This window comes from Callithrix jacchus, chromosome 10 (assembly GCF_049354715.1).
Source record: "Callithrix jacchus isolate 240 chromosome 10, calJac240_pri, whole genome shotgun sequence".
NCBI classification, from domain to species: Eukaryota; Metazoa; Chordata; class Mammalia; order Primates; family Cebidae; genus Callithrix; species Callithrix jacchus.
In genome coordinates, this window is record NC_133511.1 from 23928239 (window position 1) to 23943136 (window position 14898).

The following is a 14898-nucleotide window of genomic DNA, read 5'->3' on the forward strand; positions in this document are numbered from 1 at the left end:
TAAAATGATCTAAGTATGCATCTCAAGGAACTAGAAAACCAAGGGAAAAAAGAACCTAAAATTATCAGGAGAAAAGAAATAATATAAACCAGAGCAAAACTAAGCAAAATAGAGACTAAAAAACAATACAAAAGATCAAATAAGTGAAAAGTTGATTTTTAAAAAGAGAAACAAAATTGACACACCATTATCTAGCCTAAGAAAAAAAGAGAAGACCCAAATAAATAAAATCAGAAATGACAAAAAGGTATTACAACTGATACCACATAAATACAAAGGATGATTAGAGTCTATTATAAAAAAATGATATGCAAAAAAACTAGGAAGCCTAAAAGAAATAGATAAATTTTTGAATCCATATAAGCTATTGAGATTGAACCAAGAAGAAATAGAAAACATGAACAGACCAATAACAAGTAATGAGATTGAATCAGTAATAAAGTCTGTCAACAAGGAAAAGCTCGGAACCAGATAACTTTACTGCTGAATTTTACCAAACACATAAATAAGTGCTAATACCAGTTCTCAATTTTTTTCAAAAAATTCAATACAAAAAAATTTTTCCTGACTCCTTCTACAAATCCAGCATTACCTTGATACCAAAATTAGACAAGCCCGTGCGCACGCACACACACACACACACACACACAAATATAGGCCAACATTGGTGATGAACACAGATTCAAAAATCCTCAACAAAATACTAGAAAGGTGAATCCATCCAAAAGTTAATACATTATGATCAAGTGGGGTTTATCCCAGGAATGCACATTTTCTTCAATATAATCAAATCATAAATGTAATACATCAACAGAATGAAGGACAAAAATCATAATTTTTTTCAAGATGCAGAAAAAGCATTTGATAAAAATCAACATTTCTTCATGAAAAACACTCTCAACAAATTAGATATAAAAGGAACATACCTCATCATAATAAAGGACATATATTTAAACAGTTAACATCATACTAAATGGGAAATAACTTGAAGTGTTTCCTCTAAGAAATAGAACAAGACAAGGATGCCTACTTTCAGCACTGCTATTCAACATAGTACAGGAAGAGCTAGCCAGAGCAATTAGCTAAGAGAAAAAAAAAAAGGCATCCAAATTGGAAAAGAGAAAATCTAATTGTCCCTCTATAATCTTACATATAGAAAAACCTAGACCCCACCAAAAAACTCTCCGAATTGATCAATGAATTCAGTAACGTTTCAGGATATGAAATCAACATACAGAACTCAGTGATGTTTCTACACACCAATAATAAACCGATGAAAAAAAACTCGAGAAAGTAATGACATTTATAATAGCTACAAATAAATAAGAAAATACTTAGAAATTAATTTAATCAAGGAGGTAAAATTTCTTTGTAATGAAAACTATAAAATGGTAATGGAAGATACTGAAGAGACCACAGAACAATGGACAGATATCTCATGTTCCTGGATTATAAGAATTAATATTGTTAAGATAGTCATATTACTCAAAGCAATATACAAATTCAATGCAACCCCTGTCAAAATACCAAACACTTTCTTCACAGAAATGGAAAAAATAATTCTAAAATTCACTTGGAATCACAAAAGATCCTAAATAGCCAAAGACATACTGATAATAACCAGCTGAAGGCATTATACTACCTGACTTCAAGATATACTAAAAAGTGATAGGAACCAAAAAAGCATGATAGTGACATAAAAACACATGTTCAGTGGAACAGACTAGATCTCCTAGGAATAAATCCATATATTTACAACCAACTGGTTTTGGTAAAGATGCCATGAATGTACACATTGGGGAAAGGACACCCTCTTCAATAAATAGTCCTGAGAAAACTAAATATCCATAAGCAAAAGAATGAATCTAGATCCCTATCTCACATATATATAAAACTCAACTCAAAATGGATTAAAGTCTTATATATGAAAACCACAAATTATAACATTACTGGAAGAAAACATATGGGAAACCCTGCAAGGCATTGGTCAAGGCAAAAATTTTGCAGGTAAGACTTCAAAAGCACGGGTAATAAAACAAAAACAAGTAGAACTCTCTGACATAAAAACCTTAGGTAAAACAAAGAAAACAACAGAGTGAAGAAGAGACAACCGATAGAAAGGTAGAAAATATCTTCAAACTATTCATCCAACAGGGAATTCAAACAACTTGACAGCCAAAAAATATATATATATATATATTTTAAAATGAGCGAAGGATCTGAATAAACATTTCTCAAAAGAAGACATGTAAATGGCCAAGAAGTAAACAAAAAAGGCTCAAAATCAGTAATCCTCAGGGAAATGCAAATAAAAACCACCATAAGCTATCATCTCACCCCAGTTAAATTGGCTATCATCAAAAAAAAAAAAAAAAAAAAAATATATATATATATATATATATATATATATATAACAAATGCCACAAGGAGCTCTTACACACTGTTGGTAAGAATGTACATTTGTAGGGCCATTGGAAAAACAATATTGAGGTTTTTTTAAAACACTAAAAGTAGAACTACCATAGAATCCAAGTCATATAGAGGCAGTAAGAGTGCCATCTCGGGAGGCTTAATATTCTATTCAGAACTTTACATCACAAATAGCACATTCCTCCAGACATAAAAGATTGGGATCTTTCTTCTCCCCTTTTTTTCTAACAGTGATTGTTTGACTTTTAGATACAGTTATTATCACACAGTTAGTGACCCCTGAAATGCCTGTCAAAAAATATGTTACATTCACACACACAGTCTGCATAGTTATATAATTTTAACACTATGACATACATGGTCATATAACACATAATAACTCTCAAATTTTTTAGGAGAAATCACTTTTTTTTTTTTACTCAGCACTACCTTCCTCTTAGCTCACTCCAATTCATTGCCCTTATTTATTTCATGTTAATAACCTAGTACATACCCTTTCATACGTTATTATGGGTTTATATAATCTCACAACTGCAATATGAGGTTCTAATACCTTAAAATCCATATGAAAATAACTAATCAAAGCCACAAAACTATGAGTGATTTAGTTGTCTGAGGAGGGTTCCTCCAAGACTCAGGTTTAACCTTTCTTTAATATCACATAGCTTATGTCTTCATCCTACTCAGAAAAATTCTGTGATCACCATATTTGTAAGGCCTTCCCATTTAGAGAAAAAGGAGTTATAGGTAGAAGTTTCAATGGTTCTACTTTCTAGGTTTCTCCTTCCTAACTTGAGATCCTGTTACCACTCATTATTTTTCTGGTTGAAGTTTCCTTTCTTTCTCTTCCTGGTTCTCCACAAATGTGACCACAGACTTTTCACATTCACTCCTTGAAACATTATTTAGTGTATAGTCATTGTGGATTACGAATTTTATTAAAACTTTATGTTAGTAAAAGATAGTTGCAGTAATTTACAGAACAGATACAAATTAAGATTGAGAATTTAAATTGATTGAGAATTTCAGATGGTTTCTAAATCCTCATTGATAATTCCCACACAGAGACCTCTAGTATATTGGCTATGTGTCTCTTTGGATTCTTGTTTAAATGACACATTGCTAGGTCCTGTCTCTCCTATACCTCTATTCTCTGAATTATAAATGCCAGAAAATGTTTCAATATGCTTTTTGATTTTGTAAAATACATCAGCTCCCTCCTTGAACTAATCAATTTGCAACTATCTCAGCTTAATAGATCTCCACTTTCACAGAGTCCCAAAAACACAGATTGTTTCCCAGAACCAAAAACTAAAGCAACAACCATCCCGAGATTAACTTATATATCATCTAGAAGCAAAGTGCACTTAACTGTCCAAAAGAAATGCTTTCTCATATAGTATTTCATGTTTAATGAAGTAAAATAATAAAGTCTTTACCAGAAAGAGTAGTAGACTTGAAACCAAGAGTCTATTAACTTATTCTGGGCTTTTTAAATAAAGAAATTGTGTGGCTTTAAGTGAATCATTAGCGTCTGTTTCAGCATCTCATAGATGCAATCAATGTGCATTAATGATCTATATAAGCTATTTGGGATATACAAAGGTTAAATGTAAAATTAACACCAAAAGAAATCTCATGTGTAGTATTTTAAACTGCAAAGGTGTTGTTGAACTTTGTCTGGAAAACACTGGCATTTAAAGGATGCGTGATGCTGCCCAGCGGAGGATGGAAAGACAAGAGTAGAGACAGGTTGTCAGATTCTCATATGCAGTGGAACATTGTCATCCTGTTTCACTTTACATGGTCATTTGAGAAACCAATCATCTTTTCAAAAAGAAAAAAGGAAGTCCATAATGACAATGAAAAAAAAGAAAAACTTTTTTAACTTTATTATTAAGCAGTAAAAATGAGGAAAAAAAGGAGAGATGTGCCAAGGGTAAGGGAAAAAAATCTACTATAAAAAATTGGAGACAGATTAACAGGATGATATTCAACTAATCATCATCACTGTAACAAATAGGAAAAACTGTTTCCTCCTAAATTATTATAATAAAGTACAGATCATCTCCATCCTGTAAGTTACATGCACAGAGAAATGTGTTTATGACAACATTTCTTCTACTCAGAGCTTTTCCCACAGCTAATTTAACATCTTTGCTTCATAAGCTGTAGATTAAGGAGCTCATCATGGGAAGCACATTCATATAAAAAACAGAAAAGAATTTTCCCTCATCCATAGACCAAGCAGAAGATGATTTGAGATACATAAATGCACTAAATACAAAGAACAGAGAAACAGCAATTATGTGGGAACTACAAGTGCCAAAGGCTTTGGATCTTCTCTCGTTGAAACTGATGTGGTGGATGCTGGAAAGGATGCCACCATAAGCGATAAATAAGGTGGCAGGGGGCACATTGATGTTGATGGCTGCCACAATGAAAACCATCAGGTCATTGATGTAGGTGCTGGTGCAGGAGAGCTGGAACACAGGGAGGATGTCACAGAAGTTGTGACTGATGATGTTTGCATCGCAGAAGGTCAGCTTCAGCGTGCATCTGGTGTAGGCCATGGCACCAGAAAAGGACAGGAAGTAGGAACCAAGCATAAGGCTGAAACACACTTGAGGGGACATGGCAATGTTATAAAGAAGTGGGTAACAGATGGTCACACAGCAATCATAGGCCATTGACGTCAGCATGTAACATTCAAAAATATAAAAAAAAACGGAAAAAGAAAAGCTACATCATGCAAACCATGTAGGAGATAACATTCTTCTCTGAAACACAGTTCCTTAGCATTCTGAATATAAACACAGAAGAATAGCAGAGGTCTGTGAAGAACAATTTGGAAAGGAAAAAGTACATTGGGGTGTGAAAATGTGAATTCCACGTAGAGTTACCAAGACAAAGTTTCTTATCACAGTGAAAACATACACTACAAGAAACAGAAAGAACAGGGGGAGTTGGAGATCTGGCTGGTCTGTTAACCCCACCAGAATGAATTCAGTCACCAAAGAGTCATTTCCAGGAGCAATTCTACTCCAGTGGAATCTTTGGACACAGGATAAAAGGGTTGCATAAGAAGACAACCCAGAACTTCCCAGGGTATTTTCTCCCACAACTTGGAATATGGTTGAGATGGTCTGAAACTAGACTAATGAGAACCCACAGAATCTGCCTTTACCGCTACCATGTTACTGAGTGACATTGACTTACCCATGATAGACTCTTACTAAGCCAAATATAGCACAAACTTAGCCTATGGAGTGAAGGCTGGTTCTGACATATGCAAACATAACTCTTAAGAAGAGATAGCATAAGGGAGAAGAAGGATGAACTGGGACAGAATCATCCTTCCCTCATCTCAACATTTCTCCATTCACTTGAATCCTCCCTCACCATTAAAATTGGAAGCAGAGACCTTTGCAATCTGGTGCCCACCTTTAGTGCAGATTGGACTCTGGTGTGGTGGGGACAAAGAATCTTGTTTCTAATACACAAGTAAAGGACCCAAATCTAGAAAAGATTACATTACTACTTCAAGTCACAGGAAAAAAGAAAGCTATAAATCTAGAGGAGGGAGATTTTCCTTCGTGGAGAGGGAAATACTGACTGAAATACCACATCCACTCCTTTTGCTGTTTTCTCTGAACATTCCCAGCTCCCACTTTGAATCGATTCTTAAACCAGTTGTACTTGAATATCAAGGCTGACGAGGTATAAAATAAAGAGCAATATCTTATATCCCTGTAATTCCATTTCAAAGCAAGACAGTAATATAAATAGAATTCAGAAATACACCCTCTTATGCCACAATCTCAGTGTTTTCTATTGTTTACTTATCTTGTGGTACTAAAAGGGCAATTTCAGCATCTGAGGCTTTTGCTTCTAAGAAGATGTAGCCCAAACTCTATTCCAGTATGTTCTGAATTTTTTTCTGAGCTACAGACCATCTAATTTATGATTATTACTTTGAATCCTCTCAAGCATCAGGAAAAATAAAGTCTTTATTGTTACCATATATGCCATTTGATAAGACACCAGAAGATTTAATATGAGTTTAAGGATAATAATACATGTGGTTATAATCAGAATAGAAGCTTGCTCAAGTCTCTTCCCCAGGAAACAGATTTTAGGAGTAACAAGAAAACATGGGAATTGTCTTTACACCCTGGACCATAATCTGCCTTTGGTTCCTTAGAGACTCAATATTTTATTCAAGTTTTCTTTTCACTCAGAGGATTGTACATCAGCCCTGTAGCGCCAGAAATAAACTTTCATTTCTCAGTCAGCAAGATGGTGCAACAGGAAGCCCTAGATCCTCCTTCCCCCATGAACAAAGTAATTCCATAACAATTCATGGACAGATTCTATTTGTGACACTTCTCAACCTAGTTACAATGTTCTTACACCCCAGTCTAGCATAAAACAAGCCACATGGAATCTGGTAGGAACATTTGCCTTATCTTTGTGCCATAATCTCTATTTCTGGCAGAGCATCATGCAATTGGAATAAAAGCTTCTCCTTGGGAAGGACATTGAGGTACACCACACATCCAATGCCCCACCTTTTCCACAGGTTATGCAGAGGACTTGCTTCTATGTAGCCTGTCTCCTAGCACTGACATGGACATAAGTCATGGTATGCTCTGATTACTAAAGGCCAGTGGGAACAGAGTAGGCAGTGTAGACAAAATAGCTTAGTACAGAGATAGAAGAGAGAAAGAAAAAGAAAGAAAGAGAGAGAGGAAGGAAGAGAGAGAGAAAGGAAGAGAGAAAGAAAGGAAGAGAGAAAGAGAAAGGGGGAGAGAAAGAAAGAGAAAGGGAGAGAGAAAGGAAAAGAGAAGAGAGAAAGAGAAAGGAGAGGGAGGGAGGAGAGGAGAGGAGGAACAGAGGGAAGGAGAGATGGAGGGACTGAGGGAGGCAGGGAAAAAGAAAGGAAATAAGGGAGGAAGGGAGGGAGGCAGGGAGGGGCCCTCCTAGCTTCTCCCTGGAGAGGGAAAGAGATATACTTCACTCTTCCAATGCCTTAATGCTTAATGTCTCTGGGGACTATACAGAAGACTGGCTCCTGTCTAGGCAATCTCACAGCGCTGGCAGGACACAGGTTGCAACATACTCCAGCTTCCAGAGTCCAATGAGAACAGGGTCCAAATTTGTTATTTGAATTGGTAATTAGTGCAGCCTCTTCCCAAGGTCCATCACAGACGCTAGCAGTTAATCCGAACTCTAGCTCTCAGCATTTCCCTAAGGAGGGAAAGAGGTGTATCAGAAGTCCAGTGATCCAACAATTTGAGGGGCTACCTGAGCAAATGGCTTCTGCCTCACTTGTTTCAGGGTGCTGACTGGACCTTGCACCCTCTGGACAACTGGCAGCTTCTGAGAACAAAGATGTCTGGCATATTCTACCAAACATTTAAAGAATTAATGCCAATTCTTCTCAAACTCTTCCAATGCATTGAAGACAGGGAACACTTTCAAATTTAATTTATGAGACCGGCGTTAACTTGATACCCAAGCCAGAAAAAAAATCAGAGGAAAAGCCTTCTCTCTATTTTTCTTAGTTAATATAACTAAGGATTTCTCAGTTTTGTTTTTTGTTTTTGTTTTTGTTTTCACAAAACAAACTCTTATTTATGTTGATTTTTTATCGTTTCCATTCTTTAATTTATTTATAGTCAAATTTTTATTACTTTCTTCCTGTTTCTAATTTGCAATTTAATGCACCAACATATTGGGTTTTCTTCCTAGCTCCTTAAGGTATAAAGTTATTTGAGATAGATGTAATTGTTTAACATAGGTGTTTATAGCTTTAAACTTCCTTCTTAGCACTGCTTTTACTGCAACTTGTAAGTTTTGTCACGTTGTATTTTTGTTTGTGTGTTTTGATACATTGTTTAAAATTTCTTTTTTTTTTTTTTTGAGACGGAGTTTCGCTCTTGTTACCCAGGCTGGAGTGCAATGGCGAAATCTCGGCTCACCACAACCTCTGCCTCCTGGGTTCAGGCAATTCTCCTGCCTCAGCCTCCTGAGTAGCTGGGATTACAGGCACGCGCCACCACGCCCGGCTAATTTTTTTGTATTTTTAGTAGAGACGGGGTTTCACCATGTTGACCAGGATGGTCTCAATCTCTTGACCTCGTGATCCACCGGTCTCGGCCTCCCAAAGTGCTGGTATTACAGGTGTGAGACACCGGGCCTGGCCCAATTTTTAATTAACCTTGAATTATTTACCAAGGAACAATAGGGAGAGTTGGTGACTGCACACACCAGACCTTGTTCTGCCAAGAGGTAATCAAGAGGCAGTTATCAAGTATAATAATAGCTTTGAGGTGGGTGCCGTAGGGTACACTCTCTTTGATGCCGTGTGTTTTCCAGAGGCATGAGCTCTAAACTCTGAAAGCACAGATGAGACTACCTGTAAACAAGGCAAGTCCTGGCAGAAAGAACATGTAGGTCCAAGGTTACCTATCCAGTTGGGATTTCTTGTCTGTCCTTTTGAACAGGAATCTTAGATCTGAGAGTGGTTCAGCTTGGTAAATGGGACTTTCTTCCTTGGGTTCTGTGGCTGCTTTTATCTGGGTGTGGTGGTGTCAATCCTTGTAACTTTAAGACAGAGTTAGTTAGGCCCTTTGGACCTATAGAAACTGAGAATTGCCTCCACCTCCAATTGCCTAACCCCCGATTGAGAATTACCTGACCTCCAGTCCTTTCCAATTTACCATTTAAAATATTTTAAGCATACAATTCAGTGGTATTAAATACACTTATAATGTGCTACCATCATCATCCATCTCAAAGATTCTATTTCTCCTGTAAAACTGAAATTGCTTATCCATTGAACAATAACTCCACATTCTCTCCTTCTCCCAGCTCTTGACACTCATAATTCTACTTTCTATGTTATGATTTTGACTACTCCATGTCAAATGAGTGGAATCATACAACATTTGTCTTTTCGTGACTGACATTTCATGTAGCATAGCATAGTATCCCCCAGGTTCAAGCCTGTTGTAACATACATCAGAATTTCCTTTCTTTGTAGGGCTGAACAATACTTTATTGTATGTATATACCGCATTTTGATTTTCTATTTATCAGTCAAAAGACATTTGAGTTCTTCACATGTTTTATGTATTGTAAATAATGCTGCTTTCTGTTTCTCAGACTCAATAATTTTTATTGACCTATCTTCAAGTTCACGAATTCTCTCTTCTGCCTTTTGATGCCGTTAGTAGTTTTTTAATTTCATTTATTGTACTTTTAAACTTCAGATTTTTTGTTTCTTTTTGGTTTTCTCTTTATTTCTGTTTCATTCATACATCACTTTATTGACTTTCTTTAATTTTCCTTACATTCTTCGAACATCTTTAAGACAGTTGTCGGGAAGACTTGTCTAGTAGATCTCCCATGGGATCTTTCTCAATGACGGTTTCTGTTTGTTTATTCCATTTAATGGGCCTTATATTCCTGTTTCTTTGTATACTTTGTATTTTTTTTTTTTGAAAAATGGACATTTTGAAAAATTTAATAATGTGGCAAATCTAGAAGCCAGATTCTTTCACTTACCAGGGTTTGCTATTTTTTTGCTTTTGTTTATTTTTTGTTTTTAGTTTCTTGAATTGTTGTAGGCTTCCTGTATCAAACATCAGTCTGAGGAGTAAACTAAATGTCCTCTCAGTTCTTTTCTAAGCCTGCAATTTTTTCTGGCATGCACAATGACTTTCAGATTTCCCCTTTAAATACAGTTGCTTTTGCATGTCCTCGTTTTTTATATCTGTCTCATAAAAGGTGAAAAGAGAAAAATGAAAAAGGGAAAAGACCACTAATCTTTAAATTCCCTGGAAGTCACCTAAGCCAGTGAGGGAGGGGCTTGCAACAGGGTAAGAGGTGCAACAAAAATGGCCAAAGTCTTGTTTGCACATCTATAGTTAGAGCAGCAATCAGAGCAGAGTGCAGCATCCTTTTCCCCTACCCTGGCTCTCTCAAGCTGTATGCAAGCTGCTCCTGGGACATTAGCATGACTGGCTGCCAGGGGGCTGGATGGTGGAGTATGTGTAGCTGCTACTGTGCTAAGAGCTGAAATTGGCTGCAACTTACTGCACAATCCTTCAATAGACTCCAGAATTTCCCATTTTCAGTGGTACTATTATCTCACTTTTTATTTAATTATAAACCATACTGGAAATTAATCTTATATCTATTACCTATATTTATTTATTTATTTTACCTTTTTTAAATTATACTTTAAATTCTGGGATACATGTGCAGAACATGCAGATTTGTTACATAGGTATACATGTGCCATGGTGGTTTACTGCACCCACCAACTGTCATCTCTTTTAAGTATTTCTCCTGATGTTATCCCTCCCCTAGCCCCCCACCCCTGACAGGCCCCGGTGTGTGATGTTCCCCTCCCTGTGTCCATGTGTTCTCATTGTTCAGCTTCCACTTATGAGTGAGAACATGTGGTGTTTGGTTTTCTGTTCCTGTATCACGTGCATTTAAAATATTTTATAATGATTGTATTATGAGTATATATATGCAAAGGCCAATCTCCACTTTTCTTAAATCAACCTGCTTTCCACCTTCAAATTCATGGATATCCTACTCCAGGAGCAACGCTTCTCTAGGGAGGAGAAATAGAAAACTGCTCTAACTCAATATTCTGGGACTCAACACAAAGTTACTGCTGCATAATCTCCGAACCTGAATTATAATTTGTGATACCCGGTTCTGATTCAGTCACTGTGTTTTGTAACAAGTCCAGCTTTCAAAGCGCAGTATTTGCCATAGGCCTAAATACTTCTATACTTCTATATCCCTTTATTATTTTCATCACAAAGTTGTCAAAAATAGTGCATGCATAAGTCTATTAAGAAAAATCTTTATCAAGAATTCAGAAAAGGTGAAGAAAATGAAATTATATAATAGGGAATAAGAATTCTACTGTTGTTAATATGCCATTAACTTAAACATAATGACATCTAACATACTGCAAATCTATACAAGGGATTGTACTCTGACTTTCTTCTTCCCACAGACACTAGTGGAAATTCTTCATTGGGTTAGTAAAGGGAATAGTCTCTGCCCTGTTTGGGCCTGGATTACTCTGCTGTGTTATGCTACTTCTATTCGTCTTCTTCTATGCAATGTGTTCTGTACTAAGGCTGTTCGTGTATATTGGGCATTAATTTCAGTGTTTGCTTATGGATTAGCTTAATGTCAGTTTAAGTAGAGTGCTAGCAAAGATTTGCAGCCTCAATTTATTGTTAAGTTTAGCATAAATACCTGCATAAGGTGCATAAAATATACATATTTACCAATTACATAAAATGAACAGCTTATAACCACCATGCAGGTATACATATAGAACATTAGCAGTGTCTCAAACCCTTCAATGTACTCCTACTTGACTTCACTACCAACTGTTCTCTCACTCTTTCTCTGTACTTGATTGCAGTCACTTCCTGATTTTCTTTATAGCTTTGTCACCTAACTAGGGCCTTATCCTTTGCATCCGGCCTACAGAAGGACAAAAAGATTATGAAAAGGGCACATTCTTACCTGGAATGGTGTTCATGACTCACATACTATAATGCACTGCAGAAAAAACTGGGAAATGTATGTTCTGAAAGTAGAGTGAATAGCAGCAATTTCTGCCAGATGGGACTAATCATAACGGTGCCTAACAATTATCACTGAGATGAGATTAAATTTAAGATCTTGAACATAGGAACTTGCAGCTGACCCTGGGAGTTTGTAAGCAACTAAAACAACAATCATTACTTTAGGCCACCCTTATGTATTTCTATTTATTGTATAGGCTGATATAAAACAAGTATAGAATAATACATTCTAAATTATCCAATAGAGCTATATAATATAAAATGTAAAACATTTTCCTTATTTGAGTATTTTACTGTTATTTATATTCCAATGCACTTTTTATTTAATGCAGTTATTGTCTATTTTTCACCAATTTTTAAAAGTAGAGAAATTTTGTATAATTGAAAAATAAACCCTGTTGAATTTAGAGTCAAATACTCAAGTGCTAGTCTCAGCTCTACATCTTATAAGTTGTGGTTTGGAACAAGCCATGAACATCTTTGAGCACCAGCCCATCATATGAAATGAGATCTAAGATTTCATCCCTTGTTTACCTTTCAGTTCTTCATTGGGGAGCATAGAGACTGACAATGGGGCAGTACAGAGGAGACTGCACAACTCTCCTCCAGAGCGGCTGTAATACCTGCACATGTCTCTATACTGATGTTTTCAGTGAGTTAATTGAACTCTATGTCAAAGAGTCTTTAAACAGTGTAAGTGATTCCAACAGCATCCCCCTCAGTGAGGAAGATGTAGGCTCTGTCTCAGATGTAAAATCTCCTTATACTGAGCAAGATTTTAATGTTTCAATGTGCATATTTTCTATAACATGGCCTTAACTATAAACTACTTCATCTAGTACAGAGCTGAATTAACAGTGAAATGTCCTAAATTCTAGAGGGAAGACTGTACTAGAGTTATGGGAAAATACCATGCAAGTCTGATTATCATCATGATGCCAAAACAATTCATTTTCAGGAATAATTTCTACTATATAAGACTACTTTAGAATCTACCTACATGTAGGATCTAACTCTATGTTGTTTTATGAAAATCGACCTTTATATCTTCCTCCTTAGAGTGCTTTATTTATGTTGATCACATACAGCACACTGCAACAAGTTTCTAGACATTAGTGAGTACAAAATTCTTACTGTATATGTGTGCCTGTGTGCAGTGTAAATAGTCTCTGTAAAGGGGAATACAGGGTGGGCTTCAACTGATACTGCAACTTGAGGAAGTATAGGGATGTAGAACTCAAAACTCCCATTAATTTTTGTCAGCTCTTAACCACCATAGTGCACCCAATCACACTCATTCTAAACCTAATCCTGAGCATCAATGGCATCTTTCTACTCTCCATATCCATGAGTTCAATTGTTGTGATTTTCAGATCCCACAAGTAGGTGAGAGCACATGAAGTTTGTCTTTTTGGGCCTGGCTTATTTCACATAACATAATAACCTCCAGTCCATCCATGTTGTTGCAAATGACAGGATTTTAAGAGCAGTCATCTCTTGCCTGTTTTTCCAGAGGGAAACTAATGCAACATCCTATTCTAGAAAAGAAAGTGTAATGATTTAGTTTATTCATCAAACATTTCCTCCAAAATGTCATTGTTCTTGCAACTGTAATATAAGGTTTTAGCACCTTAAAATCCATGTGAAAACAGCAAATGAAAACAAAAAAAAAAAAAAAATGAGTGATTTAGTTGTTTTCCATCCTCCAGCCTTTAGGTTTAGCCTTTCTTTAATATCAGATAACTTAAGCCTTCCTGCATCATACTCAGAAAAGTTCTGTGATCACCAAAATATTTTTAGGGCCTTCAAATTTAGAGAACAGCATCATAGGGAGGAGCTTCCATTTTCTTTTCACTTTCTTAATTCCTTCTTCTTGTGTTTCAATCACCACTTGCAATTTTTTCCTGAAGTTTCTGTTCTTTCTTCTCCTGACTCCCTACAAATGTAGCCATGTGTTCACATTCACTCCCAAACCAGTATTAACATATGCTCATTGTGGATTATACCTTTATCACATTGTATGACAGTGAAGGATGATCACAGTAGTCTATACAACAGACACCAGTTCAGATTGAAATGTGGTTTCTAAATCCTCATTTACAGTCCTCTATAGAGGCACCTCCTATTTCGTGGCAGTGTGTCTCTTTGAATCCTGGCTTAATGACATGTTGTAGGGCTTCTGTCTCTTCCATGCCCCTATTCTCTGAATTATATGAATGTCAAAAATATTTCAAGTTATTCTTTCTTTAAATCTTGTAAAAAAAAAATTCAAGTTTCTACGTGAACCAATTATCTCTTACCTAACCTACCTCAACAGGCCTCCTCTTTTAAAGTAAAAAGAAAAATAAAGCTGTTTTCCAGAACAAACAGATAAAACAGCAGCCATCCCGAAAGGAATTTATATAAGTCTAGAAACAAAGCATACTCAACCACGCAAAAGAAATGTTTTCTCATATAATATTCAATGCTTAGTGAATAAATATAATAAAATAAAGTAAGCAAAAATATACCAGAAAAAATAGTAGAATTAAAATCAGGAGGCTACTAGTTTATTCTAGACTTTTTCATGAAGAGTCTGTATAATTTTAAGAAAATCATTAACCTTTCTGAGCTTCAACGTATTTTCCATACAAAAAATTTATGTTGATCGTGTACACCATGAGTTACCCTGGGTGTACAAAAGTGAGTGTAAAATGTATGCCAAAAGAAGTTTAATGCAAGTATTTACAACTGCAAACTGGGTTGCATTTGACAGGCCTTGTAGAACCTGTGTATCTTAGAAAGACTGGCATTTGAAGGATACATGATGCTGCCCAGTGAAGGATGAAGAAACAAG

The 14898-nt window shown here is 36.1% G+C and overlaps 1 pseudogene; it reads right to left on the reverse strand.

Annotated features, from left to right (window-relative positions):
• Nucleotides 1–4469: 4469 nt before the first annotated feature.
• On the reverse strand, nt 4470–14448 carry LOC100399474 (olfactory receptor 8B3-like; annotated as a pseudogene).
• Between the last annotated feature and the right edge of the window lie 450 nt (nt 14449–14898).